The sequence below is a fragment of the Mixophyes fleayi genome, chromosome 1, assembly GCF_038048845.1.
Source record: "Mixophyes fleayi isolate aMixFle1 chromosome 1, aMixFle1.hap1, whole genome shotgun sequence".
In the NCBI taxonomy this organism is placed as follows: Eukaryota; Metazoa; Chordata; class Amphibia; order Anura; family Limnodynastidae; genus Mixophyes; species Mixophyes fleayi.
Window position 1 is genome coordinate 242036673 of NC_134402.1, and position 27292 is coordinate 242063964.

A 27292-nucleotide genomic window follows, 5' to 3' on the forward strand; every position below is an offset into this window, starting at 1 on the left:
TCTCTCCTGGAGGCGTGGGTTCAAATCCCACTCCTGACAGTAAGGTTACATTTTATCTTTCTTCTATATATCCTCATACTAATTTAAAGGTAACAAAACATCCTAAAAATTGGACAAACACTCACTTCACACCTCAGTTTCAATTTCCACCACGGAAATCTCGAGCGCTCACAACATAATTACCCCTTTGTAACAAACCACAATTCAGGTTGCAGCCTTCCTTGGAAATAAGGTCTTCAATCGTACTTCTGATTTCCATCTCCTATTCCATTACATTTTTATCATCTACATTTCCTCATATATTTTCCTTGCAAGATAAAATACCTTCCACATTCCGAATGAGGGCTCCAATGATTATTGGTCAGAGCATTGCTCTTGTAAAGCAGAGCTCATGGCCTCAAATTCCACTGGTGTCGCCACAAAGCAATCCTACCAAGCATATAAGCCAAATTCATTAGCCAGCTCTTTAAAGATTCCCAAATTCTATTTCAATGGTGCATGAATATGGATTAAGCAACAAACTCTGGCACAAGCTTCCCAATGCTGAAAATTAAAAGAAAACTATACTGTCTTAACCCATGACATTGTAAGAATTGGGAAAAAAGTACATCATATACCAAATTCAATTGGAAATTCAAATTAGAAAAAGCTAAACTATGACTAAAAAAGCTTTTTCGATGTTATTTGTACAAGATGTCTGTCATTTAGCCAAGTAGGAACATATTTCTGTGCAAATGATTGTAAAATCAATTTGTACCCATACTTTAAATCAAAAGTCTTAACAGCAACATAAACAGCAGAGCTATATGCTGTCTTTTTTGTTATATTCAACTTTTCGAAAACCTAAGCTTTTGTATGTCAGGATGGCCGAGCGGTCTAAGGCGTTGCGTTCAGGTCGCAGTCTCTCCTGGAGGCGTGGGTTCAAATCCCACTCCTGACAGTAAGGTTACATTTTATCTTTCTTCTATATATCCTCATACTAATTTAAAGGTAACAAAACATCCTAAAAATTGGACAAACACTCACTTCACACCTCAGTTTCAATTTCCACCACGGAAATCTCGAGCGCTCACAACATAATTACCCCTTTGAAACAAACCACAATTCAGGTTGCAGCCTTCCTTGGAAATAAGGTCTTCAATCGTACTTCTGATTTCCATCTCCTATTCCATTACATTTTTATCATCTACATTTCCTTATATATTTTCCTTGCAAGATAAAATACCTTCCACATTACGAATGAGGGCTCCAATGATTATTGGTCAGAGCATTGCTCTTGTAAAGCAGAGCTCATGGCCTCAAATCCCACTGGTGTCGCCACAAAGCAATCCTACCAAGCATATAAGCCAAATTCATTAGCCAGCTCTTTAAAGAATCCCAAATTCTATTTCAATGGTGCATGAATATGGATTAAGCAACAAACTCTGGCACAAGCTTCCCAATGCTGAAAATTAAAAGAAAACTATACTGTCTTAACCCATGACATTGTAAGAATTGGGAAAAAAAGTACATCATATACCAAATTCAATTGGAAATTCAAATTAGAAAAAGCTAAACTATGACTAAAAAAGCTTTTTCGATGTTATTTGTACAAGATGTCTGTCATTTAGCCAAGTAGGAACATATTTCTGTGCAAATGATTGTAAAATCAATTTGTACCCATACTTTAAATCAAAAGTCTTAACAGCAACATAAACAGCAGAGCTATATGCTGTCTTTTTTGTTATATTCAACTTTTCGAAAACCTAAGCTTTTGTATGTCAGGATGGCCGAGCGGTCTAAGGCGCTGCGTTCAGGTCGCAGTCTCTCCTGGAGGCGTGGGTTCAAATCCCACTCCTGACAGTAAGGTTACATTTTATCTTTCTTCTATATATCCTCATACTAATTTAAAGGTAACAAAACATCCTAAAAATTGGACAAACACTCACTTCACACCTCAGTTTCAATTTCCACCACGGAAATCTCGAGCGCTCACAACATAATTACCCCTTTGAAACAAACCAAAATTCAGGTTGCAGCCTTCCTTGGAAATAAGGTCTTCAATCGTACTTCTGATTTCCATCTCCTATTCCATTACATTTTTATCATCTACATTTCCTCATATATTTTCCTTGCAAGATAAAATACCTTCCACATTACGAATGAGGGCTCCAATGATTATTGGTCAGAGCATTGCTCTTGTAAAGCAGAGCTCATGGCCTCAAATCCCACTGGTGTCGCCACAAAGCAATCCTACCAAGCATATAAGCCAAATTCATTAGCCAGCTCTTTAAAGATTCCCAAATTCTATTTCAATGGTGCATGAATATGGATTAAGCAACAAACTCTGGCACAAGCTTCCCAATGCTGAAAATTAAAAGAAAACTATACTGTCTTAACCCATGACATTGTAAGAATTGGGAAAAAAGTACATCATATACCAAATTCAATTGGAAATTCAAATTAGAAAAAGCTAAACTATGACTAAAAAAGCTTTTTCGATGTTATTTGTACAAGATGTCTGTCATTTAGCCAAGTAGGAACATATTTCTGTGCAAATGATTGTAAAATCAATTTGTACCCATACTTTAAATCAAAAGTCTTAACAGCAACATAAACAGCAGAGCTATATGCTGTCTTTTTTGTTATATTCAACTTTTCGAAAACCTAAGCTTTTGTATGTCAGGATGGCCGAGCGGTCTAAGGCGTTGCGTTCAGGTCGCAGTCTCTCCTGGAGGCGTGGGTTCAAATCCCACTCCTGACAGTAAGGTTACATTTTATCTTTCTTCTATATATCCTCATACTAATTTAAAGGTAACAAAACATCCTAAAAATTGGACAAACACTCACTTCACACCTCAGTTTCAATTTCCACCACGGAAATCTCGAGCGCTCACAACATAATTACCCCTTTGAAACAAACCACAATTCAGGTTGCAGCCTTCCTTGGAAATAAGGTCTTCAATCGTACTTCTGATTTCCATCTCCTATTCCATTACATTTTTATCATCTACATTTCCTTATATATTTTCCTTGCAAGATAAAATACCTTCCACATTACGAATGAGGGCTCCAATGATTATTGGTCAGAGCATTGCTCTTGTAAAGCAGAGCTCATGGCCTCAAATCCCACTGGTGTCGCCACAAAGCAATCCTACCAAGCATATAAGCCAAATTCATTAGCCAGCTCTTTAAAGAATCCCAAATTCTATTTCAATGGTGCATGAATATGGATTAAGCAACAAACTCTGGCACAAGCTTCCCAATGCTGAAAATTAAAAGAAAACTATACTGTCTTAACCCATGACATTGTAAGAATTGGGAAAAAAAGTACATCATATACCAAATTCAATTGGAAATTCAAATTAGAAAAAGCTCAACTATGACTAAAAAAGCTTTTTCGATGTTATTTGTACAAGATGTCTGTCATTTAGCCAAGTAGGAACATATTTCTGTGCAAATGATTGTAAAATCAATTTGTACCCATACTTTAAATCAAAAGTCTTAACAGCAACATAAACAGCAGAGCTATATGCTGTCTTTTTTGTTATATTCAACTTTTCGAAAACCTAAGCTTTTGTATGTCAGGATGGCCGAGCGGTCTAAGGCGTTGCGTTCAGGTCGCAGTCTCTCCTGGAGGCGTGGGTTCAAATCCCACTCCTGACAGTAAGGTTACATTTTATCTTTCTTCTATATATCCTCATACTAATTTAAAGGTAACAAAACATCCTAAAAATTGGACAAACACTCACTTCACACCTCAGTTTCAATTTCCACCACGGAAATCTCGAGCGCTCACAACATAATTACCCCTTTGAAACAAACCACAATTCAGGTTGCAGCCTTCCTTGGAAATAAGGTCTTCAATCGTACTTCTGATTTCCATCTCCTATTCCATTACATTTTTATCATCTACATTTCCTTATATATTTTCCTTGCAAGATAAAATACCTTCCACATTACGAATGAGGGCTCCAATGATTATTGGTCAGAGCATTGCTCTTGTAAAGCAGAGCTCATGGCCTCAAATCCCACTGGTGTCGCCACAAAGCAATCCTACCAAGCATATAAGCCAAATTCATTAGCCAGCTCTTTAAAGAATCCCAAATTCTATTTCAATGGTGCATGAATATGGATTAAGCAACAAACTCTGGCACAAGCTTCCCAATGCTGAAAATTAAAAGAAAACTATACTGTCTTAACCCATGACATTGTAAGAATTGGGAAAAAAAGTACATCATATACCAAATTCAATTGGAAATTCAAATTAGAAAAAGCTAAACTATGACTAAAAAAGCTTTTTCGATGTTATTTGTACAAGATGTCTGTCATTTAGCCAAGTAGGAACATATTTCTGTGCAAATGATTGTAAAATCAATTTGTACCCATACTTTAAATCAAAAGTCTTAACAGCAACATAAACAGCAGAGCTATATGCTGTCTTTTTTGTTATATTCAACTTTTCGAAAACCTAAGCTTTTGTATGTCAGGATGGCCGAGCGGTCTAAGGCGCTGCGTTCAGGTCGCAGTCTCTCCTGGAGGCGTGGGTTCAAATCCCACTCCTGACAGTAAGGTTACATTTTATCTTTCTTCTATATATCCTCATACTAATTTAAAGGTAACAAAACATCCTAAAAATTGGACAAACACTCACTTCACACCTCAGTTTCAATTTCCACCACGGAAATCTCGAGCGCTCACAACATAATTACCCCTTTGAAACAAACCAAAATTCAGGTTGCAGCCTTCCTTGGAAATAAGGTCTTCAATCGTACTTCTGATTTCCATCTCCTATTCCATTACATTTTTATCATCTACATTTCCTCATATATTTTCCTTGCAAGATAAAATACCTTCCACATTACGAATGAGGGCTCCAATGATTATTGGTCAGAGCATTGCTCTTGTAAAGCAGAGCTCATGGCCTCAAATCCCACTGGTGTCGCCACAAAGCAATCCTACCAAGCATATAAGCCAAATTCATTAGCCAGCTCTTTAAAGATTCCCAAATTCTATTTCAATGGTGCATGAATATGGATTAAGCAACAAACTCTGGCACAAGCTTCCCAATGCTGAAAATTAAAAGAAAACTATACTGTCTTAACCCATGACATTGTAAGAATTGGGAAAAAAGTACATCATATACCAAATTCAATTGGAAATTCAAATTAGAAAAAGCTAAACTATGACTAAAAAAGCTTTTTCGATGTTATTTGTACAAGATGTCTGTCATTTAGCCAAGTAGGAACATATTTCTGTGCAAATGATTGTAAAATCAATTTGTACCCATACTTTAAATCAAAAGTCTTAACAGCAACATAAACAGCAGAGCTATATGCTGTCTTTTTTGTTATATTCAACTTTTCGAAAACCTAAGCTTTTGTATGTCAGGATGGCCGAGCGGTCTAAAGCGCTGCGTTCAGGTCGCAGTCTCTCCTGGAGGCGTGGGTTCAAATCCCACTCCTGACAGTAAGGTTACATTTTATCTTTCTTCTATATATCCTCATACTAATTTAAAGGTAACAAAACATCCTAAAAATTGGACAAACACTCACTTCACACCTCAGTTTCAATTTCCACCACGGAAATCTCGAGCGCTCACAACATAATTACCCCTTTGTAACAAACCACAATTCAGGTTGCAGCCTTCCTTGGAAATAAGGTCTTCAATCGTACTTCTGATTTCCATCTCCTATTCCATTACATTTTTATCATCTACATTTCCTCATATATTTTCCTTGCAAGATAAAATACCTTCCACATTCCGAATGAGGGCTCCAATGATTATTGGTCAGAGCATTGCTCTTGTAAAGCAGAGCTCATGGCCTCAAATCCCACTGGTGTCGCCACAAAGCAATCCTACCAAGCATATAAGCCAAATTCATTAGCCAGCTCTTTAAAGATTCCCAAATTCTATTTCAATGGTGCATGAATATGGATTAAGCAACAAACTCTGGCACAAGCTTCCCAATGCTGAAAATTAAAAGAAAACTATACTGTCTTAACCCATGACATTGTAAGAATTGGGAAAAAAAGTACATCATATACCAAATTCAATTGGAAATTCAAATTAGAAAAAGCTAAACTATGACTAAAAAAGCTTTTTCAATGTTATTTGTACAAGATGTCTGTCATTTAGCCAAGTAGGAACATATTTCTGTGCAAATGATTGTAAAATCAATTTGTACCCATACTTTAAATCAAAAGTCTTAACAGCAACATAAACAGCAGAGCTATATGCTGTCTTTTTTGTTATATTCAACTTTTCGAAAACCTAAGCTTTTGTATGTCAGGATGGCCGAGCGGTCTAAGGCGCTGCGTTCAGGTCGCAGTCTCTCCTGGAGGCGTGGGTTCAAATCCCACTCCTGACAGTAAGGTTACATTTTATCTTTCTTCTATATATCCTCATACTAATTTAAAGGTAACAAAACATCCTAAAAATTGGACAAACACTCACTTCACACCTCAGTTTCAATTTCCACCACGGAAATCTCGAGCGCTCACAACATAATTACCCCTTTGAAACAAACCACAATTCAGGTTGCAGCCTTCCTTGGAAATAAGGTCTTCAATCGTACTTCTGATTTCCATCTCCTATTCCATTACATTTTTATCATCTACATTTCCTCATATATTTTCCTTGCAAGATAAAATACCTTCCACATTACGAATGAGGGCTCCAATGATTATTGGTCAGAGCATTGCTCTTGTAAAGCAGAGCTCATGGCCTCAAATCCCACTGGTGTCGCCACAAAGCAATCCTACCAAGCATATAAGCCAAATTCATTAGCCAGCTCTTTAAAGATTCCCAAATTCTATTTCAATGGTGCATGAATATGGATTAAGCAACAAACTCTGGCACAAGCTTCCCAATGCTGAAAATTAAAAGAAAACTATACTGTCTTAACCCATGACATTGTAAGAATTGGGAAAAAAAGTACATCATATACCAAATTCAATTGGAAATTCAAATTAGAAAAAGCTAAACTATGACTAAAAAAGCTTTTTCAATGTTATTTGTACAAGATGTCTGTCATTTAGCCAAGTAGGAACATATTTCTGTGCAAATGATTGTAAAATCAATTTGTACCCATACTTTAAATCAAAAGTCTTAACAGCAACATAAACAGCAGAGCTATATGCTGTCTTTTTTGTTATATTCAACTTTTCGAAAACCTAAGCTTTTGTATGTCAGGATGGCCGAGCGGTCTAAGGCGCTGCGTTCAGGTCGCAGTCTCTCCTGGAGGCGTGGGTTCAAATCCCACTCCTGACAGTAAGGTTACATTTTATCTTTCTTCTATATATCCTCATACTAATTTAAAGGTAACAAAACATCCTAAAAATTGGACAAACACTCACTTCACACCTCAGTTTCAATTTCCACCACGGAAATCTCGAGCGCTCACAACATAATTACCCCTTTGAAACAAACCACAATTCAGGTTGCAGCCTTCCTTGGAAATAAGGTCTTCAATCGTACTTCTGATTTCCATCTCCTATTCCATTACATTTTTATCATCTACATTTCCTCATATATTTTCCTTGCAAGATAAAATACCTTCCACATTCCGAATGAGGGCTCCAATGATTATTGGTCAGAGCATTGCTCTTGTAAAGCAGAGCTCATGGCCTCAAATCCCACTGGTGTCGCCACAAAGCAATCCTACCAAGCATATAAGCCAAATTCATTAGCCAGCTCTTTAAAGATTCCCAAATTCTATTTCAATGGTGCATGAATATGGATTAAGCAACAAACTCTGGCACAAGCTTCCCAATGCTGAAAATTAAAAGAAAACTATACTGTCTTAACCCATGACATTGTAAGAATTGGGAAAAAAAGTACATCATATACCAAATTCAATTGGAAATTCAAATTAGAAAAAGCTAAACTATGACTAAAAAAGCTTTTTCAATGTTATTTGTACAAGATGTCTGTCATTTAGCCAAGTAGGAACATATTTCTGTGCAAATGATTGTAAAATCAATTTGTACCCATACTTTAAATCAAAAGTCTTAACAGCAACATAAACAGCAGAGCTATATGCTGTCTTTTTTGTTATATTCAACTTTTCGAAAACCTAAGCTTTTGTATGTCAGGATGGCCGAGCGGTCTAAGGCGCTGCATTCAGGTCGCAGTCTCTCCTGGAGGCGTGGGTTCAAATCCCACTCCTGACAGTAAGGTTACATTTTATCTTTCTTCTATATATCCTCATACTAATTTAAAGGTAACAAAACATCCTAAAAATTGGACAAACACTCACTTCACACCTCAGTTTCAATTTCCACCACGGAAATCTCGAGCGCTGACAACATAATTACCCCTTTGAAACAAACCACAATTCAGGTTGCAGCCTTCCTTGGAAATAAGGTCTTCAATCGTACTTCTGATTTCCATCTCCTATTCCATTACATTTTTATCATCTACATTTCCTCATATATTTTCCTTGCAAGATAAAATACCTTCCACATTACGAATGAGGGCTCCAATGATTATTGGTCAGAGCATTGCTCTTGTAAAGCAGAGCTCATGGCCTCAAATCCCACTGGTGTCGCCACAAAGCAATCCTACCAAGCATATAAGCCAAATTCATTAGCCAGCTCTTTAAAGATTCCCAAATTCTATTTCAATGGTGCATGAATATGGATTAAGCAACAAACTCTGGCACAAGCTTCCCAATGCTGAAAATTAAAAGAAAACTATACTGTCTTAACCCATGACATTGTAAGAATTGGGAAAAAAAGTACATCATATACCAAATTCAATTGGAAATTCAAATTAGAAAAAGCTAAACTATGACTAAAAAAGCTTTTTCAATGTTATTTGTACAAGATGTCTGTCATTTAGCCAAGTAGGAACATATTTCTGTGCAAATGATTGTAAAATCAATTTGTACCCATACTTTAAATCAAAAGTCTTAACAGCAACATAAACAGCAGAGCTATATGCTGTCTTTTTTGTTATATTCAACTTTTCGAAAACCTAAGCTTTTGTATGTCAGGATGGCCGAGCGGTCTAAGGCGCTGCGTTCAGGTCGCAGTCTCTCCTGGAGGCGTGGGTTCAAATCCCACTCCTGACAGTAAGGTTACATTTTATCTTTCTTCTATATATCCTCATACTAATTTAAAGGTAACAAAACATCCTAAAAATTGGACAAACACTCACTTCACACCTCAGTTTCAATTTCCACCACGGAAATCTCGAGCGCTGACAACATAATTACCCCTTTGAAACAAACCACAATTCAGGTTGCAGCCTTCCTTGGAAATAAGGTCTTCAATCGTACTTCTGATTTCCATCTCCTATTCCATTACATTTTTATCATCTACATTTCCTCATATATTTTCCTTGCAAGATAAAATACCTTCCACATTACGAATGAGGGCTCCAATGATTATTGGTCAGAGCATTGCTCTTGTAAAGCAGAGCTCATGGCCTCAAATCCCACTGGTGTCGCCACAAAGCAATCCTACCAAGCATATAAGCCAAATTCATTAGCCAGCTCTTTAAAGATTCCCAAATTCTATTTCAATGGTGCATGAATATGGATTAAGCAACAAACTCTGACACAAGCTTCCCAATGCTGAAAATTAAAAGAAAACTATACTGTCTTAACCCATGACATTGTAAGAATTGGGAAAAAAAGTACATCAAATACCAAATTCAATTGGAAATTCAAATTAGAAAAAGGTAAACTATGACTAAAAAAGCTTTTTCGATGTTATTTGTACAAGATGTCTGTCATTTAGCCAAGTAGGAACATATTTCTGTGCAAATGATTGTAAAATCAATTTGTACCCATACTTTAAATCAAAAGTCTTAACAGCAACATAAACAGCAGAGCTATATGCTGTCTTTTTTGTTATATTCAACTTTTCGAAAACCTAAGCTTTTGTATGTCAGGATGGCCAAGCGGTCTAAGGCGCTGCGTTCAGGTCGCAGTCTCTCCTGGAGGCGTGGGTTCAAATCCCACTCCTGACAGTAAGGTTACATTTTATCTTTCTTCTATATATCCTCATACTAATTTAAAGGTAACAAAACATCCTAAAAATTGGACAAACACTCACTTCACACCTCAGTTTCAATTTCCACCACGGAAATCTCGAGCGCTCACAACATAATTACCCCTTTGAAACAAACCACAATTCAGGTTGCAGCCTTCCTTGGAAATAAGGTCTTCAATCGTACTTCTGATTTCCATCTCCTATTCCATTACATTTTTATCATCTACATTTCCTCATATATTTTCCTTGCAAGATAAAATACCTTCCACATTACGAATGAGGGCTCCAATGATTATTGGTCAGAGCATTGCTCTTGTAAAGCAGAGCTCATGGCCTCAAATCCCACTGGTGTCGCCACAAAGCAATCCTACCAAGCATATAAGCCAAATTCATTAGCCAGCTCTTTAAAGATTCCCAAATTCTATTTCAATGGTGCATGAATATGGATTAAGCAACAAACTCTGGCACAAGCTTCCCAATGCTGAAAATTAAAAGAAAACTATACTGTCTTAACCCATGACATTGTAAGAATTGGGAAAAAAAGTACATCATATACCAAATTCAATTGGAAATTCAAATTAGAAAAAGCTAAACTATGACTAAAAAAGCTTTTTCGATGTTATTTGTACAAGATGTCTGTCATTTAGCCAAGTAGGAACATATTTCTGTGCAAATGATTGTAAAATCAATTTGTACCCATACTTTAAATCAAAAGTCTTAACAGCAACATAAACAGCAGAGCTATATGCTGTCTTTTTTGTTATATTCAACTTTTCGAAAACCTAAGCTTTTGTATGTCAGGATGGCCGAGCGGTCTAAGGCGTTGCGTTCAGGTCGCAGTCTCTCCTGGAGGCGTGGGTTCAAATCCCACTCCTGACAGTAAGGTTACATTTTATCTTTCTTCTATATATCCTCATACTAATTTAAAGGTAACAAAACATCCTAAAAATTGGACAAACACTCACTTCACACCTCAGTTTCAATTTCCACCACGGAAATCTCGAGCGCTCACAACATAATTACCCCTTTGAAACAAACCAAAATTCAGGTTGCAGCCTTCCTTGGAAATAAGGTCTTCAATCGTACTTCTGATTTCCATCTCCTATTCCATTACATTTTTATCATCTACATTTCCTCATATATTTTCCTTGCAAGATAAAATACCTTCCACATTACGAATGAGGGCTCCAATGATTATTGGTCAGAGCATTGCTCTTGTAAAGCAGAGCTCATGGCCTCAAATCCCACTGGTGTCGCCACAAAGCAATCCTACCAAGCATATAAGCCAAATTCATTAGCCAGCTCTTTAAAGATTCCCAAATTCTATTTCAATGGTGCATGAATATGGATTAAGCAACAAACTCTGGCACAAGCTTCCCAATGCGGAAAATTAAAAGAAAACTATACTGTCTTAACCCATGACATTGTAAGAATTGGGAAAAAAGTACATCATATACCAAATTCAATTGGAAATTCAAATTAGAAAAAGCTAAACTATGACTAAAAAAGCTTTTTCGATGTTATTTGTACAAGATGTCTGTCATTTAGCCAAGTAGGAACATATTTCTGTGCAAATGATTGTAAAATCAATTTGTACCCATACTTTAAATCAAAAGTCTTAACAGCAACATAAACAGCAGAGCTATATGCTGTCTTTTTTGTTGTATTCAACTTTTCGAAAACCTAAGCTTTTGTATGTCAGGATGGCCGAGCGGTCTAAGGCGTTGCGTTCAGGTCGCAGTCTCTCCTGGAGGCGTGGGTTCAAATCCCACTCCTGACAGTAAGGTTACATTTTATCTTTCTTCTATATATCCTCATACTAATTTAAAGGTAACAAAACATCCTAAAAATTGGACAAACACTCACTTCACACCTCAGTTTCAATTTCCACCACGGAAATCTCGAGCGCTCACAACATAATTACCCATTTGAAACAAACCACAATTCAGGTTGCAGCCTTCCTTGGAAATAAGGTCTTCAATCGTACTTCTGATTTCCATCTCCTATTCCATTACATTTTTATCATCCACATTTCCTCATATATTTTCCTTGCAAGATAAAATACCTTCCACATTACGAATGAGGGCTCCAATGATTATTGGTCAGAGCATTGCTCTTGTAAAGCAGAGCTCATGGCCTCAAATCCCACTGGTGTCGCCACAAAGCAATCCTACCAAGCATATAAGCCAAATTCATTAGCCAGCTCTTTAAAGATTCCCAAATTCTATTTCAATGGTGCATGAATATGGATTAAGCAACAAACTCTGGCACAAGCTTCCCAATGCTGAAAATTAAAAGAAAACTATACTGTCTTAACCCATGACATTGTAAGAATTGGGAAAAAAGTACATCATATACCAAATTCAATTGGAAATTCAAATTAGAAAAAGCTAAACTATGACTAAAAAAGCTTTTTCGATGTTATTTGTACAAGATGTCTGTCATTTAGCCAAGTAGGAACATATTTCTGTGCAAATGATTGTAAAATCAATTTGTACCCATACTTTAAATCAAAAGTCTTAACAGCAACATAAACAGCAGAGCTATATGCTGTCTTTTTTGTTATATTCAACTTTTCGAAAACCTAAGCTTTTGTATGTCAGGATGGCCGAGCGGTCTAAGGCGTTGCGTTCAGGTCGCAGTCTCTCCTGGAGGCGAGGGTTCAAATCCCACTCCTGACAGTAAGGTTACATTTTATCTTTCTTCTATATATCCTCATACTAATTTAAAGGTAACAAAACATCCTAAAAATTGGACAAACACTCACTTCACACCTCAGTTTCAATTTCCACCACGGAAATCTCGAGCGCTCACAACATAATTACCCCTTTGAAACAAACCACAATTCAGGTTGCAGCCTTCCTTGGAAATAAGGTCTTCAATCGTACTTCTGATTTCCATCTCCTATTCCATTACATTTTTATCATCTACATTTCCTCATATATTTTCCTTGCAAGATAAAATACCTTCCACATTACGAATGAGGGCTCCAATGATTATTGGTCAGAGCATTGCTCTTGTAAAGCAGAGCTCATGGCCTCAAATCCCACTGGTGTCGCCACAAAGCAATCCTACCAAGCATATAAGCCAAATTCATTAGCCAGCTCTTTAAAGATTCCCAAATTCTATTTCAATGGTGCATGAATATGGATTAAGCAACAAACTCTGGCACAAGCTTCCCAATGCTGAAAATTAAAAGAAAACTATACTGTCTTAACCCATGACATTGTAAGAATTGGGAAAAAAAGTACATCAAATACCAAATTCAATTGGAAATTCAAATTAGAAAAAGCTAAACTATGACTAAAAAAGCTTTTTTCGATGTTATTTGTACAAGATGTCTGTCATTTAGCCAAGTAGGAACATATTTCTGTGCAAATGATTGTAAAATCAATTTGTACCCATACTTTAAATCAAAAGTCTTAACAGCAACATAAACAGCAGAGCTATATGCTGTCTTTTTTGTTATATTCAACTTTTCGAAAACCTAAGCTTTTGTATGTCAGGATGGCCGAGCGGTCTAAGGCGCTGCGTTCAGGTCGCAGTCTCTCCTGGAGGCGTGGGTTCAAATCCCACTCCTGAAAGTAAGGTTACATTTTATCTTTCTTCTATATATCCTCATACTAATTTAAAGGTAACAAAACATCCTAAAAATTGGACAAACACTCACTTCACACCTCAGTTTCAATTTCCACCACGGAAATCTCGAGCGCTCACAACATAATTACCCCTTTGAAACAAACCACAATTCAGGTTGCAGCCTTCCTTGGAAATAAGGTCTTCAATCGTACTTCTGATTTCCATCTCCTATTCCATTACATTTTTATCATCTACATTTCCTCATATATTTTCCTTGCAAGATAAAATACCTTCCACATTACGAATGAGGGCTCCAATGATTATTGGTCAGAGCATTGCTCTTGTAAAGCAGAGCTCATGGCCTCAAATCCCACTGGTGTCGCCACAAAGCAATCCTACCAAGCATATAAGCCAAATTCATTAGCCAGCTCTTTAAAGATTCCCAAATTCTATTTCAATGGTGCATGAATATGGATTAAGCAACAAACTCTGGCACAAGCTTCCCAATGCTGAAAATTAAAAGAAAACTATACTGTCTTAACCCATGACATTGTAAGAATTGGGAAAAAAGTACATCATATACCAAATTCAATTGGAAATTCAAATTAGAAAAAGGTAAACTATGACTAAAAAAGCTTTTTCGATGTTATTTGTACAAGATGTCTGTCATTTAGCCAAGTAGGAACATATTTCTGTGCAAATGATTGTAAAATCAATTTGTACCCATACTTTAAATCAAAAGTCTTAACAGCAACATAAACAGCAGAGCTATATGCTGTCTTTTTTGTTATATTCAACTTTTCGAAAACCTAAACTTTTGTATGTCAGGATGGCCTAGCGGTCTAAGGCGTTGCGTTCAGGTCGCAGTCTCTCCTGGAGGCGTGGGTTCAAATCCCACTCCTGACAGTAAGGTTACATTTTATCTTTCTTCTATATATCCTCATACTAATTTAAAGGTAACAAAACATCCTAAAAATTGGACAAACACTCACTTCACACCTCAGTTTCAATTTCCACCACGGAAATCTCGAGCGCTCACAACATAATTACCCCTTTGAAACAAACCACAATTCAGGTTGCAGCCTTCCTTGGAAATAAGGTCTTCAATCGTACTTCTGATTTCCATCTCCTATTCCATTACATTTTTATCATCTACATTTCCTCATATATTTTCCTTGCAAGATAAAATACCTTCCACATTACGAATGAGGGCTCCAATGATTATTGGTCAGAGCATTGCTCTTGTAAAGCAGAGCTCATGGCCTCAAATCCCACTGGTGTCGCCACAAAGCAATCCTACCAAGCATATAAGCCAAATTCATTAGCCAGCTCTTTAAAGATTCCCAAATTCTATTTCAATGGTGCATGAATATGGATTAAGCAACAAACTCTGGCACAAGCTTCCCAATGCTGAAAATTAAAAGAAAACTATACTGTCTTAACCCATGACATTGTAAGAATTGGGAAAAAAAGTACATCATATACCAAATTCAATTGGAAATTCAAATTAGAAAAAGCTAAACTATGACTAAAAAAGCTTTTTCGATGTTATTTGTACAAGATGTCTGTCATTTAGCCAAGTAGGAACATATTTCTGTGCAAATGATTGTAAAATCAATTTGTACCCATACTTTAAATCAAAAGTCTTAACAGCAACATAAACAGCAGAGCTATATGCTGTCTTTTTTGTTATATTCAACTTTTCGAAAACCTAAGCTTTTGTATGTCAGGATGGCCGAGCGGTCTAAGGCGCTGCGTTCAGGTCGCAGTCTCTCCTGGAGGCGTGGGTTCAAATCCCACTCCTGACAGTAAGGTTACATTTTATCTTTCTTCTATATATCCTCATACTAATTTAAAGGTAACAAAACATCCTAAAAATTGGACAAACACTCACTTCACACCTCAGTTTCAATTTCCACCACGGAAATCTCGAGCGCTCACAACATAATTACCCCTTTGTAACAAACCACAATTCAGGTTGCAGCCTTCCTTGGAAATAAGGTCTTCAATCGTACTTCTGATTTCCATCTCCTATTCCATTACATTTTTATCATCTACATTTCCTCATATATTTTCCTTGCAAGATAAAATACCTTCCACATTACGAATGAGGGCTCCAATGATTATTGGTCAGAGCATTGCTCTTGTAAAGCAGAGCTCATGGCCTCAAATCCCACTGGTGTCGCCACAAAGCAATCCTACCAAGCATATAAGCCAAATTCATTAGCCAGCTCTTTAAAGATTCCCAAATTCTATTTCAATGGTGCATGAATATGGATTAAGCAACAAACTCTGGCACAAGCTTCCCAATGCTGAAAATTAAAAGAAAACTATACTGTCTTAACCCATGACATTGTAAGAATTGGGAAAAAAGTACATCATATACCAAATTCAATTGGAAATTCAAATTAGAAAAAGCTAAACTATGACTAAAAAAGCTTTTTCGATGTTATTTGTACAAGATGTCTGTCATTTAGCCAAGTAGGAACATATTTCTATGCAAATGATTGTAAAATCAATTTGTACCCATACTTTAAATCAAAAGTCTTAACAGCAACATAAACAGCAGAGCTATATGCTGTCTTTTTTGTTATATTCAACTTTTCGAAAACCTAAGCTTTTGTATGTCAGGATGGCCGAGCGGTCTAAGGCGCTGCGTTCAGGTCGCAGTCTCTCCTGGAGGCGTGGGTTCAAATCCCACTCCTGACAGTAAGGTTACATTTTATCTTTCTTCTATATATCCTCATACTAATTTAAAGGTAACAAAACATCCTAAAAATTGGACAAACACTCACTTCACACCTCAGTTTCAATTTCCACCACGGAAATCTCGAGCGCTCACAAAATAATTACCCCTTTGAAACAAACCACAATTCAGGTTGCAGCCTTCCTTGGAAATAAGGTCTTCAATCGTACTTCTGATTTCCATCTCCTATTCCATTACATTTTTATCATCTACATTTCCTTATATATTTTCCTTGCAAGATAAAATACCTTCCACATTACGAATGAGGGCTCCAATGATTATTGGTCAGAGCATTGCTCTTGTAAAGCAGAGCTCATGGCCTCAAATCCCACTGGTGTCGCCACAAAGCAATCCTACCAAGCATATAAGCCAAATTCATTAGCCAGCTCTTTAAAGATTCCCAAATTCTATTTCAATGGTGCATGAATATGGATTAAGCAACAAACTCTGGCACAAGCTTCCCAATGCTGAAAATTAAAAGAAAACTATACTGTCTTAACCCATGACATTGTAAGAATTGGGAAAAAAGTACATCATATACCAAATTCAATTGGAAATTCAAATTAGAAAAAGCTAAACTATGACTAAAAAAGCTTTTTCGATGTTATTTGTACAAGATGTCTGTCATTTAGCCAAGTAGGAACATATTTCTGTGCAAATGATTGTAAAATCAATTTGTACCCATACTTTAAATCAAAAGTCTTAACAGCAACATAAACAGCAGAGCTATATGCTGTCTTTTTTGTTATATTCAACTTTTCGAAAACCTAAGCTTTTGTATGTCAGGATGGCCGAGCGGTCTAAGGCGTTGCGTTCAGGTCGCAGTCTCTCCTGGAGGCGTGGGTTCAAATCCCACTCCTGACAGTAAGGTTACATTTTATCTTTCTTCTATATATCCTCATACTAATTTAAAGGTAACAAAACATCCTAAAAATTGGACAAACACTCACTTCACACCTCAGTTTCAATTTCCACCACGGAAATCTCGAGCGCTCACAACATAATTACCCCTTTGAAACAAACCAAAATTCAGGTTGCAGCCTTCCTTGGAAATAAGGTCTTCAATCGTACTTCTGATTTCCATCTCCTATTCCATTACATTTTTATCATCTACATTTCCTCATATATTTTCCTTGCAAGATAAAATACCTTCCACATTACGAATGAGGGCTCCAATGATTATTGGTCAGAGCATTGCTCTTGTAAAGCAGAGCTCATGGCCTCAAATCCCACTGGTGTCGCCACAAAGCAATCCTACCAAGCATATAAGCCAAATTCATTAGCCAGCTCTTTAAAGATTCCCAAATTCTATTTCAATGGTGCATGAATATGGATTAAGCAACAAACTCTGGCACAAGCTTCCCAATGCGGAAAATTAAAAGAAAACTATACTGTCTTAACCCATGACATTGTAAGAATTGGGAAAAAAGTACATCATATACCAAATTCAATTGGAAATTCAAATTAGAAAAAGCTAAACTATGACTAAAAAAGCTTTTTCGATGTTATTTGTACAAGATGTCTGTCATTTAGCCAAGTAGGAACATATTTCTGTGCAAATGATTGTAAAATCAATTTGTACCCATACTTTAAATCAAAAGTCTTAACAGCAACATAAACAGCAGAGCTATATGCTGTCTTTTTTGTTATATTCAACTTTTCGAAAACCTAAGCTTTTGTATGTCAGGATGGCCGAGCGGTCTAAGGCGCTGCGTTCAGGTCGCAGTCTCTCCTGGAGGCGTGGGTTCAAATCCCACTCCTGACAGTAAGGTTACATTTTATCTTTCTTCTATATATCCTCATACTAATTTAAAGGTAACAAAACATCCTAAAAATTGGACAAACACTCACTTCACACCTCAGTTTCAATTTCCACCACGGAAATCTCGAGCGCTCACAACATAATTACCCCTTTGAAACAAACCACAATTCAGGTTGCAGCCTTCCTTGGAAATAAGGTCTTCAATCGTACTTCTGATTTCCATCTCCTATTCCATTACATTTTTATCATCTACATTTCCTCATATATTTTCCTTGCAAGATAAAATACCTTCCACATTACGAATGAGGGCTCCAATGATTATTGGTCAGAGCATTGCTCTTGTAAAGCAGAGCTCATGGCCTCAAATCCCACTGGTGTCGCCACAAAGCAATCCTACCAAGCATATAAGCCAAATTCATTAGCCAGCTCTTTAAAGATTCCCAAATTCTATTTCAATGGTGCATGGATATGGATTAAGCAACAAACTCTGGCACAAGCTTCCCAATGCTGAAAATTAAAAGAAAACTATACTGTCTTAACCCATGACATTGTAAGAATTGGGAAAAAAGTACATCATATACCAAATTCAATTGGAAATTCAAATTAGAAAAAGCTAAACTATGACTAAAAAAGCTTTTTCGATGTTATTTGTACAAGATGTCTGTCATTTAGCCAAGTAGGAACATATTTCTGTGCAAATGATTGTAAAATCAATTTGTACCCATACTTTAAATCAAAAGTCTTAACAGCAACATAAACAGCAGAGCTATATGCTGTCTTTTTTGTTATATTCAACTTTTCGAAAACCTAAGCTTTCGTATGTCAGGATGGCCGAGCGGTCTAAGGCGCTGCGTTCAGGTCGCAGTCTCTCCTGGAGGCGTGGGTTCAAATCCCCCTCCTGACAGTAAGGTTACATTTTATCTTTCTTCTATATATCCTCATACTAATTTAAAGGTAACAAAACATCCTAAAAATTGGACAAACACTCACTTCACACCTCAGTTTCAATTTCCACCACGGAAATCTCGAGCGCTCACAACATAATTACCCCTTTGAAACAAACCACAATTCAGGTTGCAGCCTTCCTTGGAAATAAGGTCTTCAATCGTACTTCTGATTTCCATCTCCTATTCCATTACATTTTTATCATCTACATTTCCTCATATATTTTCCTTGCAAGATAAAATACCTTCCACATTACGAATGAGGGCTCCAATGATTATTGGTCAGAGCATTGCTCTTGTAAAGCAGAGCTCATGGCCTCAAATCCCACTGGTGTCGCCACAAAGCAATCCTACCAAGCATATAAGCCAAATTCATTAGCCAGCTCTTTAAAGATTCCCAAATTCTATTTCAATGGTGCATGAATATGGATTAAGCAACAAACTCTGGCACAAGCTTCCCAATGCTGAAAATTAAAAGAAAACTATACTGTCTTAACCCATGACATTGTAAGAATTGGGAAAAAAGTACATCATATACCAAATTCAATTGGAAATTCAAATTAGAAAAAGCTAAACTATGACTAAAAAAGCTTTTTCGATGTTATTTGTACAAGATGTCTGTCATTTAGATAAGTAGGAACATATTTCTATGCAAATGATTGTAAAATCAATTTGTACCCATACTTTAAATCAAAAGTCTTAACAGCAACATAAACAGCAGAGCTATATGCTGTCTTTTTTGTTATATTCAACTTTTCGAAAACCTAAGCTTTTGTATGTCAGGATGGCCGAGCGGTCTAAGGCGCTGCGTTCAGGTCGCAGTCTCTCCTGGAGGCGTGGGTTCAAATCCCACTCCTGACAGTAAGGTTACATTTTATCTTTCTTCTATATATCCTCATACTAATTTAAAGGTAACAAAACATCCTAAAAATTGGACAAACACTCACTTCACACCTCAGTTTCAATTTCCACCACGGAAATCTCGAGCGCTCACAAAATAATTACCCCTTTGAAACAAACCACAATTCAGGTTGCAGCCTTCCTTGGAAATAAGGTCTTCAATCGTACTTCTGATTTCCATCTCCTATTCCATTACATTTTTATCATCTACATTTCCTTATATATTTTCCTTGCAAGATAAAATACCTTCCACATTACGAATGAGGGCTCCAATGATTATTGGTCAGAGCATTGCTCTTGTAAAGCAGAGCTCATGGCCTCAAATCCCACTGGTGTCGCCACAAAGCAATCCTACCAAGCATATAAGCCAAATTCATTAGCCAGCTCTTTAAAGATTCCCAAATTCTATTTCAATGGTGCATGAATATGGATTAAGCAACAAACTCTGGCACAAGCTTCCCAATGCTGAAAATTAAAAGAAAACTATACTGTCTTAACCCATGACATTGTAAGAATTGGGAAAAAAGTACATCATATACCAAATTCAATTGGAAATTCAAATTAGAAAAAGCTAAACTATGACTAAAAAAGCTTTTTCGATGTTATTTGTACAAGATGTCTGTCATTTAGCCAAGTAGGAACATATTTCTGTGCAAATGATTGTAAAATCAATTTGTACCCATACTTTAAATCAAAAGTCTTAACAGCAACATAAACAGCAGAGCTATATGCTGTCTTTTTTGTTATATTCAACTTTTCGAAAACCTAAGCTTTTGTATGTCAGGATGGCCGAGCGGTCTAAGGCGTTGCGTTCAGGTCGCAGTCTCTCCTGGAGGCGTGGGTTCAAATCCCACTCTTGACAGTAAGGTTACATTTTATCTTTCTTCTATATATCCTCATACTAATTTAAAGGTAACAAAACATCCTAAAAATTGGACAAACACTCACTTCACACCTCAGTTTCAATTTCCACCACGGAAATCTCGAGCGCTCACAACATAATTACCCCTTTGAAACAAACCAAAATTCAGGTTGCAGCCTTCCTTGGAAATAAGGTCTTCAATCGTACTTCTGATTTCCATCTCCTATTCCATTACATTTTTATCATCTACATTTCCTCATATATTTTCCTTGCAAGATAAAATACCTTCCACATTACGAATGAGGGCTCCAATGATTATTGGTCAGAGCATTGCTCTTGTAAAGCAGAGCTCATGGCCTCAAATCCCACTGGTGTCGCCACAAAGCAATCCTACCAAGCATATAAGCCAAATTCATTAGCCAGCTCTTTAAAGATTCCCAAATTCTATTTCAATGGTGCATGAATATGGATTAAGCAACAAACTCTGGCACAAGCTTCCCAATGCGGAAAATTAAAAGAAAACTATACTGTCTTAACCCATGACATTGTAAGAATTGGGAAAAAAGTACATCATATACCAAATTCAATTGGAAATTCAAATTAGAAAAAGCTAAACTATGACTAAAAAAGCTTTTTCGATGTTATTTGTACAAGATGTCTGTCATTTAGCCAAGTAGGAACATATTTCTGTGCAAATGATTGTAAAATCAATTTGTACCCATACTTTAAATCAAAAGTCTTAACAGCAACATAAACAGCAGAGCTATATGCTGTCTTTTTTGTTATATTCAACTTTTCGAAAACCTAAGCTTTTGTATGTCAGGATGGCCGAGCGGTCTAAGGCGCTGCGTTCAGGTCGCAGTCTCTCCTGGAGGCGTGGGTTCAAATCCCACTCCTGACAGTAAGGTTACATTTTATCTTTCTTCTATATATCCTCATACTAATTTAAAGGTAACAAAACATCCTAAAAATTGGACAAACACTCACTTCACACCTCAGTTTCAATTTCCACCACGGAAATCTCGAGCGCTCACAACATAATTACCCCTTTGAAACAAACCACAATTCAGGTTGCAGCCTTCCTTGGAAATAAGGTCTTCAATCGTACTTCTGATTTCCATCTCCTATTCCATTACATTTTTATCATCTACATTTCCTCATATATTTTCCTTGCAAGATAAAATACCTTCCACATTACGAATGAGGGCTCCAATGATTATTGGTCAGAGCATTGCTCTTGTAAAGCAGAGCTCATGGCCTCAAATCCCACTGGTGTCGCCACAAAGCAATCCTACCAAGCATATAAGCCAAATTCATTAGCCAGCTCTTTAAAGATTCCCAAATTCTATTTCAATGGTGCATGGATATGGATTAAGCAACAAACTCTGGCACAAGCTTCCCAATGCTGAAAATTAAAAGAAAACTATACTGTCTTAACCCATGACATTGTAAGAATTGGGAAAAAAGTACATCATATACCAAATTCAATTGGAAATTCAAATTAGAAAAAGCTAAACTATGACTAAAAAAGCTTTTTCGATGTTATTTGTACAAGATGTCTGTCATTTAGCCAAGTAGGAACATATTTCTGTGCAAATGATTGTAAAATCAATTTGTACCCATACTTTAAATCAAAAGTCTTAACAGCAACATAAACAGCAGAGCTATATGCTGTCTTTTTTGTTATATTCAACTTTTCGAAAACCTAAGCTTTTGTATGTCAGGATGGCCGAGCGGTCTAAGGCGCTGCGTTCAGGTCGCAGTCTCTCCTGGAGGCGTGGGTTCAAATCCCCCTCCTGACAGTAAGGTTACATTTTATCTTTCTTCTATATATCCTCATACTAATTTAAAGGTAACAAAACATCCTAAAAATTGGACAAACACTCACTTCACACCTCAGTTTCAATTTCCACCACGGAAATCTCGAGCGCTCACAACATAATTACCCCTTTGAAACAAACCACAATTCAGGTTGCAGCCTTCCTTGGAAATAAGGTCTTCAATCGTACTTCTGATTTCCATCTCCTATTCCATTACATTTTTATCATCTACATTTCCTCATATATTTTCCTTGCAAGATAAAATACCTTCCACATTACGAATGAGGGCTCCAATGATTATTGGTCAGAGCATTGCTCTTGTAAAGCAGAGCTCATGGCCTCAAATCCCACTGGTGTCGCCACAAAGCAATCCTACCAAGCATATAAGCCAAATTCATTAGCCAGCTCTTTAAAGATTCCCAAATTCTATTTCAATGGTGCATGAATATGGATTAAGCAACAAACTCTGACACAAGCTTCCCAATGCTGAAAATTAAAAGAAAACTATACTGTCTTAACCCATGACATTGTAAGAATTGGGAAAAAAAGTACATCAAATACCAAATTCAATTGGAAATTCAAATTAGAAAAAGGTAAACTATGACTAAAAAAGCTTTTTCGATGTTATTTGTACAAGATGTCTGTCATTTAGCCAAGTAGGAACATATTTCTGTGCAAATGATTGTAAAATCAATTTGTACCCATACTTTAAATCAAAAGTCTTAACAGCAACATAAACAGCAGAGCTATATGCTGTCTTTTTTGTTATATTCAACTTTTCGAAAACCTAAGCTTTTGTATGTCAGGATGGCCGAGCGGTCTAAGGCGCTGCGTTCAGGTCGCAGTCTCTCCTGGAGGCGTGGGTTCAAATCCCACTCCTGACAGTAAGGTTACATTTTATCTTTCTTCTATATATCCTCATACTAATTTAAAGGTAACAAAACATCCTAAAAATTGGACAAACACTCACTTCACACCTCAGTTTCAATTTCCACCACGGAAATCTCGAGCGCTCACAACATAATTACCCCTTTGAAACAAACCACAATTCAGGTTGCAGCCTTCCTTGGAAATAAGGTCTTCAATCGTACTTCTGATTTCCATCTCCTATTCCATTACATTTTTATCATCTACATTTCCTCATATATTTTCCTTGCAAGATAAAATACCTTCCACATTACGAATGAGGGCTCCAATGATTATTGGTCAGAGCATTACTCTTGTAAAGCAGAGCTCATGGCCTCAAATCCCACTGGTGTCGCCACAAAGCAATCCTACCAAGCATATAAGCCAAATTCATTAGCCAGCTCTTTAAAGATTCCCAAATTCTATTTCAATGGTGCATGGATATGGATTAAGCAACAAACTCTGGCACAAGCTTCCCAATGCTGAAAATTAAAAGAAAACTATACTGTCTTAACCCATGACATTGTAAGAATTGGGAAAAAAGTACATCATATACCAAATTCAATTGGAAATTCAAATTAGAAAAAGCTAAACTATGACTAAAAAAGCTTTTTCGATGTTATTTGTACAAGATGTCTGTCATTTAGCCAAGTAGGAACATATTTCTGTGCAAATGATTGTAAAATCAATTTGTACCCATACTTTAAATCAAAAGTCTTAACAGCAACATAAACAGCAGAGCTATATGCTGTCTTTTTTGTTATATTCAACTTTTCGAAAACCTAAGCTTTTGTATGTCAGGATGGCCGAGCGGTCTAAGGCGCTGCGTTCAGGTCGCAGTCTCTCCTGGAGGCGTGGGTTCAAATCCCCCTCCTGACAGTAAGGTTACATTTTATCTTTCTTCTATATATCCTCATACTAATTTAAAGGTAACAAAACATCCTAAAAATTGGACAAACACTCACTTCACACCTCAGTTTCAATTTCCACCACGGAAATCTCGAGCGCTCACAACATAATTACCCCTTTGAAACAAACCACAATTCAGGTTGCAGCCTTCCTTGGAAATAAGGTCTTCAATCGTACTTCTGATTTCCATCTCCTATTCCATTACATTTTTATCATCTACATTTCCTCATATATTTTCCTTGCAAGATAAAATACCTTCCACATTACGAATGAGGGCTCCAATGATTATTGGTCAGAGCATTTCTCCTTAAAGCAGAGCTCATGGCCTCAAATCCCACTGGTGTCGCCACAAAGCAATCCTACCAAGCATATAAGCCAAATTCATTAGCCAGCTCTTTAAAGATTCCCAAATTCTATTTCAATGGTGCATGAATATGGATTAAGCAACAAACTCTGACACAAGCTTCCCAATGCTGAAAATTAAAAGAAAACTATACTGTCTTAACCCATGACATTGTAAGAATTGGGAAAAAAAGTACATCAAATACCAAATTCAATTGGAAATTCAAATTAGAAAAAGGTAAACTATGACTAAAAAAGCTTTTTCGATGTTATTTGTACAAGATGTCTGTCATTTAGCCAAGTAGGAACATATTTCTGTGCAAATGATTGTAAAATCAATTTGTACCCATACTTTAAATCAAAAGTCTTAACAGCAACATAAACAGCAGAGCTATATGCTGTCTTTTTTGTTATATTCAACTTTTCGAAAACCTAAGCTTTTGTATGTCAGGATGGCCGAGCGGTCTAAGGCGCTGCGTTCAGGTCGCAGTCTCTCCTGGAGGCGTGGGTTCAAATCCCACTCCTGACAGTAAGGTTACATTTTATCTTTCTTCTATATATCCTCATACTAATTTAAAGGTAACAAAACATCCTAAAAATTGGACAAACACTCACTTCACACCTCAGTTTCAATTTCCACCACGGAAATCTCGAGCGCTCACAACATAATTACCCCTTTGAAACAAACCACAATTCAGGTTGCAGCCTTCCTTGGAAATAAGGTCTTCAATCGTACTTCTGATTTCCATCTCCTATTCCATTACATTTTTATCATCTACATTTCCTCATATATTTTCCTTGCAAGATAAAATACCTTCCACATTACGAATGAGGGCTCCAATGATTATTGGTCAGAGCATTACTCTTGTAAAGCAGAGCTCATGGCCTCAAATCCCACTGGTGTCGCCACAAAGCAATCCTACCAAGCATATAAGCCAAATTCATTAGCCAGCTCTTTAAAGATTCCCAAATTCTATTTCAATGGTGCATGGATATGGATTAAGCAACAAACTCTGGCACAAGCTTCCCAATGCTGAAAATTAAAAGAAAACTATACTGTCTTAACCCATGACATTGTAAGAATTGGGAAAAAAGTACATCATATACCAAATTCAATTGGAAATTCAAATTAGAAAAAGCTAAACTATGACTAAAAAAGCTTTTTCGATGTTATTTGTACAAGATGTCTGTCATTTAGCCAAGTAGGAACATATTTCTGTGCAAATGATTGTAAAATCAATTTGTACCCATACTTTAAATCAAAAGTCTTAACAGCAACATAAACAGCAGAGCTATATGCTGTCTTTTTTGTTATATTCAACTTTTCGAAAACCTAAGCTTTTGTATGTCAGGATGGCCGAGCGGTCTAAGGCGCTGCGTTCAGGTCGCAGTCTCTCCTGGAGGCGTGGGTTCAAATCCCCCTCCTGACAGTAAGGTTACATTTTATCTTTCTTCTATATATCCTCATACTAATTTAAAGGTAACAAAACATCCTAAAAATTGGACAAACACTCACTTCACACCTCAGTTTCAATTTCCACCACGGAAATCTCGAGCGCTCACAACATAATTACCCCTTTGAAACAAACCACAATTCAGGTTGCAGCCTTCCTTGGAAATAAGGTCTTCAATCGTACTTCTGATTTCCATCTCCTATTCCATTACATTTTTATCATCTACATTTCCTCATATATTTTCCTTGCAAGATAAAATACCTTCCACATTACGAATGAGGGCTCCAATGATTATTGGTCAGAGCATTGCTCTTGTAAAGCAGAGCTCATGGCCTCAAATCCCACTGGTGTCGCCACAAAGCAATCCTACCAAGCATATAAGCCAAATTCATTAGCCAGCTCTTTAAAGATTCCCAAATTCTATTTCAATGGTGCATGAATATGGATTAAGCAACAAACTCTGACACAAGCTTCCCAATGCTGAAAATTAAAAGAAAACTATACTGTCTTAACCCATGACATTGTAAGAATTGGGAAAAAAAGTACATCAAATACCAAATTCAATTGGAAATTCAAATTAGAAAAAGGTAAACTATGACTAAAAAAGCTTTTTCGATGTTATTTGTACAAGATGTCTGTCATTTAGCCAAGTAGGAACATATTTCTGTGCAAATGATTGTAAAATCAATTTGTACCCATACTTTAAATCAAAAGTCTTAACAGCAACATAAACAGCAGAGCTATATGCTGTCTTTTTTGTTATATTCAACTTTTCGAAAACCTAAGCTTTTGTATGTCAGGATGGCCGAGCGGTCTAAGGCGCTGCGTTCAGGTCGCAGTCTCTCCTGGAGGCGTGGGTTCAAATCCCACTCCTGACAGTAAGGTTACATTTTATCTTTCTTCTATATATCCTCATACTAATTTAAAGGTAACAAAACATCCTAAAAATTGGACAAACACTCACTTCACACCTCAGTTTCAATTTCCACCACGGAAATCTCGAGCGCTCACAACATAATTACCCCTTTGAAACAAACCACAATTCAGGTTGCAGCCTTCCTTGGAAATAAGGTCTTCAATCGTACTT

General features: G+C 36.8%; 13 non-coding genes across 13 annotated transcripts; all 13 read left to right on the forward strand.

Annotated features, from left to right (window-relative positions):
* The first annotated feature begins 1759 nt into the window (after window positions 1-1759).
* On the forward strand, window positions 1760-1842 carry TRNAL-CAG (transfer RNA leucine (anticodon CAG)). Its single transcript has one exon. It is a non-coding gene; the product is annotated as a tRNA-Leu (tRNA).
* Window positions 1843-4464: 2622 nt separating this feature from the next.
* On the forward strand, window positions 4465-4547 carry TRNAL-CAG (transfer RNA leucine (anticodon CAG)). Its single transcript has one exon. It is a non-coding gene; the product is annotated as a tRNA-Leu (tRNA).
* Window positions 4548-6267: 1720 nt separating this feature from the next.
* TRNAL-CAG (transfer RNA leucine (anticodon CAG)) lies at window positions 6268-6350 on the forward strand. The gene has a single exon. It is a non-coding gene; the product is annotated as a tRNA-Leu (tRNA).
* Window positions 6351-7169: 819 nt separating this feature from the next.
* On the forward strand, window positions 7170-7252 carry TRNAL-CAG (transfer RNA leucine (anticodon CAG)). The gene has a single exon. It is a non-coding gene; the product is annotated as a tRNA-Leu (tRNA).
* Window positions 7253-8973: 1721 nt separating this feature from the next.
* Window positions 8974-9056, forward strand: TRNAL-CAG (transfer RNA leucine (anticodon CAG)). The gene has a single exon. It is a non-coding gene; the product is annotated as a tRNA-Leu (tRNA).
* A 6229-nt stretch (window positions 9057-15285) lies between these two features.
* On the forward strand, window positions 15286-15368 carry TRNAL-CAG (transfer RNA leucine (anticodon CAG)). The gene has a single exon. It is a non-coding gene; the product is annotated as a tRNA-Leu (tRNA).
* An 818-nt stretch (window positions 15369-16186) lies between these two features.
* Window positions 16187-16269, forward strand: TRNAL-CAG (transfer RNA leucine (anticodon CAG)). Its single transcript has one exon. It is a non-coding gene; the product is annotated as a tRNA-Leu (tRNA).
* A 1719-nt stretch (window positions 16270-17988) lies between these two features.
* TRNAL-CAG (transfer RNA leucine (anticodon CAG)) lies at window positions 17989-18071 on the forward strand. The gene has a single exon. It is a non-coding gene; the product is annotated as a tRNA-Leu (tRNA).
* Window positions 18072-19790: 1719 nt separating this feature from the next.
* On the forward strand, window positions 19791-19873 carry TRNAL-CAG (transfer RNA leucine (anticodon CAG)). Its single transcript has one exon. It is a non-coding gene; the product is annotated as a tRNA-Leu (tRNA).
* Window positions 19874-21592: 1719 nt separating this feature from the next.
* Window positions 21593-21675, forward strand: TRNAL-CAG (transfer RNA leucine (anticodon CAG)). Its single transcript has one exon. It is a non-coding gene; the product is annotated as a tRNA-Leu (tRNA).
* A 1720-nt stretch (window positions 21676-23395) lies between these two features.
* Window positions 23396-23478, forward strand: TRNAL-CAG (transfer RNA leucine (anticodon CAG)). Its single transcript has one exon. It is a non-coding gene; the product is annotated as a tRNA-Leu (tRNA).
* A 1719-nt stretch (window positions 23479-25197) lies between these two features.
* Window positions 25198-25280, forward strand: TRNAL-CAG (transfer RNA leucine (anticodon CAG)). The gene has a single exon. It is a non-coding gene; the product is annotated as a tRNA-Leu (tRNA).
* A 1720-nt stretch (window positions 25281-27000) lies between these two features.
* On the forward strand, window positions 27001-27083 carry TRNAL-CAG (transfer RNA leucine (anticodon CAG)). Its single transcript has one exon. It is a non-coding gene; the product is annotated as a tRNA-Leu (tRNA).
* The last annotated feature ends 209 nt before the right edge of the window (window positions 27084-27292 follow it).